General features: G+C 48.6%; 1 pseudogene; it reads right to left on the bottom strand.

Moving 5' to 3' along the window:
* Positions 1-2165, bottom strand: part of LOC112548622 — a 2387-nt pseudogene extending 222 nt beyond the window's left edge.
* Positions 2166-4904: the final 2739 nt, after the last annotated feature.

The raw sequence follows: 4904 nt of genomic DNA, 5'->3' as shown, positions 1-4904 counted from the left end.
GCATCCAGTTCTTCCAAGTGACTCTGCACCATCTCAGGGTCTACACATGGCAGTCTGGTGCCTTGCTGCTGCCTCTCTACAACCCCAGTGAGAGACTTGTCGTGCCCCTCGCTTAGGAACACTGAGGCAAAGAACTCGTTGAGGAGTTCAGCCTTGTCCCTCCTGTCCATCACCAATTGTTTCTGCCCATTTAGCAGGGGTCCTATTCCTCCCTGGGCCTTCCTTTTACTCCCTATATATCTAAAAAACAATTCAGGCTGGTGCAGACCCAGCCAGGCTCCTTCCATCCCCAGAAGCATGTTAGAAGCCAGTTTCAGCCGGCCCAGAGGGGCCATAGCAGCTGGACGATCTGGAGGAGGAGGCTTGGTGGCTCCCTCAGAAAGGGAGAGTAAAGAGAATGCTGGGCCAGCGAGGGCCCAAGTTGTTGCTGATGGACCCGGCATGGACCAAAGCCGGTAGCCACAGTGACTGGGACGTCAGTGAACACAATGAGGATGGGACCTTGACCTGAATGATGGGTGGCAGATATCGAACTCAGGGGGTCAATGAAGTGTCAAGGGTGGTGGGATCCCGGGTAGAGCCCGGCTCCATGTAAGCCAAAGAGCAAAGAGGGGCCGTAGAGTGCGCTTGGTACTCTGCAGAGTGCGCGGAGTCTGTGGAGTGCGCTTCACCAGTGGCCAACCATGGCAGCCCCTAAGGAACTGAGTGGCAGGGAGGGCCCGAGCATTGGCCCTGACAGGCAACATCATGGTTGGCATTAGGTGGGGTGTAGGGGAAGTGGAGCCCCAAGAAGAGACAGTTGCGAGGATGGCAAAGGGAAAGTACCAGGGGGGCAGGACCAGACATCGTCCTCCCAATTGGAAACGCCTTATCATCAAAGATGTGGCAGGGGAGACCCCTGGGGGGCTGGCCCCAGGCCACTCCCAATAGCCTGGCCATGCAGCCCAAGAAGCCACAGTGAGGTTCGTGAAGAACTCAAATGCGCGATGCTCAGGAGAAAGGCACAGGAAGTTACAGGCACAAAGCATGACATGACAGGATGCTACTGTGCAGTAGTACCAAGCTACTGTGCAGTCAGCATCACCTAAAAGCCATTCGGCGATGCTACTGCACAGTAACTGCCTATGGTGAAGCCATTCAGAGCAGCTTCCCCCCCAAAAGACACACACATACACAAAACTTCTGCTCTAGTTTTATCCAGAGTGACTTCGAATTTGCACACATGCTTTGCTTGGTTAGTTGGATCAAAGCCAGCATATCCTAGGCTTCAAATGCTCTAGATCACAGACCCAATTCCCTGGTGTAGCCAGTCCCACTGCCCTTGGGAAGAATTGGAAGAGGGTCCGTCTAGCAGGAAAAGGTCCCTTGCCTTATTCTCTGCACCACTCCCTTCCAGGTGAGAGCCAGATTGGACACATTACCTCTTCCCCAGTAGTGTCCACCTCAATACTTCTTTCATCTCCCTGTTTCTCGAACTGTAGGTCAGTGGGTTAAGCAATGGAGTTGCCAGTGCATAGGAAAGTGTCACCACTTTCCCATTGCTCCCAGGCGTTGACAGAATGGTGTAGATAGTCATAACAGAGGTTTAGAAGAGACTTACCGTGGTCAGGTGTGAGGTGCAGGTAGAGAAAGCCTTGCATCTACCAGATTCCTGTGGCAGCCTAAATGCTGCCTTAAGTACCATCACATAGGAGGTCAGGATGAAAAGGAAAGTGGTAAAGATAAGAAGGCAACACAGGATATAGCAAGAAAGTTTAGTGTGGGGAGCTGGGATGCAGAAAGTCATCAACAGTAGGACAGGGTCACACATGAAATGATCCAGAATATTGGGGTCACAAGAAGGACTTGGGAGATGAGGACAATGGGGACTATGAACCAGAGGAAGCCAAGGAACCAGTAAGAGGCCACCAGAACAAGGCTGGGCCACTGGGACATAAGGCTGGAGTAGTGCACGGAATGACAGATGGCCAGGTACCTACCTAAAGCCATGGATGCAAGGGAGAAGCACTCACAGCCCCCATGGGGAAGAAGTAGAACTGGAAGAAGCAGCCTTGAAAGGAAATGACATCTCTTTGTGGGGTTGGCAGGTTTTACATCATCCGTGGCACTGTGGCAATGACATAGCAGAACTCCAGAAAAGAAAAGTTTCCCAGCAGGACATACATGGATGGTAGGGCTGTGTGAAGCTTTGGTCACTGGTTTGATTTGGAGGAAATTTGGCTCAATATGGGTGCCGAATCTCCAAATCCGAATCAAATCAGGAGACCCATTAATCTCTCCAAAGTGAATTGGAAGCCTCTGATTCGATTTGGAGAGATTCAGAGAGATTCTATGATTTGGACATAGACATAACTTTATATGTTTTTTCTACATACCTCAAGGTACCAGGTGGCTCATGAATGCTGAGATGGTGGGGCAGATGGAATATCCCATGGGACCGTGGGGAGGTCCACTTCTGGTCCGCCGTGGAGCGCATGGGGGACCCTGGCTCAGCAACTGGTGCCTGCTGGGTCTGGGGGAGCACCCAGGGGTTCCCCCACAGCTGATTGCTGAGCTGGAGGAGCACAAGGGGGAGGGGGTATCTCCTGTGCACTCAGCGGTGGACACGAAAGTGGACCAGAAGTACTTGTGGTCCACTTCTGGGTCTGCTGCTAAGCATGTGGGGGGCCCCTCCATGCTCCATCCACCCCACCATCGCAGTGCTCATGAGCTACCTGGTACCTTGAGGTATGTAGAAAAAACATTTAAAATTGTGTCTATGGCCGAATCACTGATTCTCTGAATCAGAATCAAATCTTCAGATTCGGATTTGGCTGAATTGAATTGGGACAATCTGAAACAGTGAATTGAATCACTGTCCCCCGAATTGGGCTGAATCCAAATCCAAATTGAATACGGCCTGCTTCGCAAACCCCTAAGGGGCAGGCAGTTGAAGTGGGGGTCATGCCCAACAGCCCATACAATGCATAAGTTGCCTGCCAGTGTCAGAGTATGGACTAAGGAGAGGAGAATGCTTAGGAGGATGCAGTTCTTTGGTCAAGGGAATGGAAGCCCAACAGAATGAACTCAGTCACAGGGTTGGTGGTGTTTCTAGATTCATTGTGGAGACCTAGATTTGAAAGAAAATGGCAAACAGGATTCCTGGGTCTATTCCTGGCCCCAGAAAGGAAGAAGGATCTAGTGGGTGAGAGCTGGGAGACACTGGAAATAAAACTCCTCAGGCTATATCACCACATCTGAAGGCAACTGGGGGTCTGGAATTTCAAATGTGATGGAGCAGCGGTGGGACTCTGAGCATAGCCCCATCACTCAAGCTGGGGGCAGCAGTCAAACTATGTGTGCATGCAGACATGAATAGGCACAAGTCTGTCTGTAGCTTGCACAAGTAACAGTCTCACATCCACCTGGGATGGTTGATCCACTCAGGGCAGGTTCATTTAGCTTTTGGTGGACACCAACCCTGCTGGAGAAAGCCACTGCACTGAAGCCCTAGGACAGCTGGATAGCCTGGCTTTCCCACAGCTGGCCCTGCTTTTGAGGGCCAACCTAGAAGAATTTCTTCTCAGCAAACCAGAACTAAGACTGGGAGTTTCAAACATTCCTCAACTGGTTATGGTCAGGTGTTTCTGAGACTCTCCATAGGTACCTCTCTGCATGGTACATCAACTAGTTTTTGAATCTGGCCAAGGCTTCCTTTTAAAAATGCGATTCAGACTTCAAAATCAGCTAGATGCCTTTGAGTGCTTTACCCACAATATTTATCTCTAGGAGACTGTGGGGTGAAATTGAAGTAGATCAAAGGGACATTTCAAATCTCCTTACCTTCTGTTCAGACAGATCCAGAGATGGCATCAATCATGGATCAGAAGACACTCACATGTAGGAGGAAAATCTGTTAGTTCAGGTTCCTGGATGTGCCTCTCTCAATTCCTGGTTGTAAATAAAAGAAAGAATGATTCATTAGAAATGAAACGAACTTATAAATCAATGGATGATTATTGCTATTTTTCATTAGTCACTCAGAAACACTCAGGAGCCCAGCCCTGGCCAGGTCCCATGCTGCTGCACACTGTGCAGATCCAGAACACATACTCCTGTAGCAAAACCCCCAGTTTTTCTTTTTAATTATTTTAAAATTCATTCCCTCCCCTTCCCCAACCATTTCTGACTTTTTCTCTCCCTCTCTATTCCCTATAGATAAGTATAAGTAAGCTAAGATGTAGGATAAGCTTTAACATTTTATTTTAGGTAGTAAGTTTTATTTTCTCTCCCCTCTGCAAATAAGTGCCCTGCTATTTTGATATAGATATCCACTGTTTTATAAGGGATAATTGTTATGTTTGTATTGTGTTTTTTTACTGCTTTTATATTGTGTGATTACTGTTTTAGGCCTACACATGTAAGTTAGCATAAGTCATGTTGAAGGGGAGGAATGCATACGTTAGCATAAGTCATGTCAAGTTTTCATCTTGTAATGTCAAGCTTCCATTTTGTGTCCCCTGACCTATGACTCATACCTATCTCCTATATAACTTGGTTCCTGAATGAATGGGGATGAATGAGGGTGCTTGAGAGACAATGGCAGTAGGTCTAAAAATAGTTCCTTCTGAATGACAGAATTATCAACACCAATACTTGGACCAACAACTCAGCCCTTGGAATCACTCATCAGCATTTAAGAAACAAAAGATGAGGCAACCCACCATTGTGCCAAGGCTGCACATGCTCAGTAAGACCACCTGGAACCCTCTGGAATAGACCTGACATTGCCTGGACATGCCCTCCCCATAGGAGATCATAGGTAGCCTGCCCCATAAAAAGGGGTAGTGAAGACTGACACCTTGGGATGCTCTCTCCATCTGGACCAGCATCATGCCACACCACCTATCCACCCAGAGGCCCTG

The sequence above is a fragment of the Alligator sinensis genome, unplaced genomic scaffold, assembly GCF_000455745.1.
Source record: "Alligator sinensis unplaced genomic scaffold, ASM45574v1 scaffold799_1, whole genome shotgun sequence".
NCBI classification, from domain to species: Eukaryota; Metazoa; Chordata; order Crocodylia; family Alligatoridae; genus Alligator; species Alligator sinensis.
This window is presented reverse-complemented; position numbering and strand designations above follow the sequence as displayed.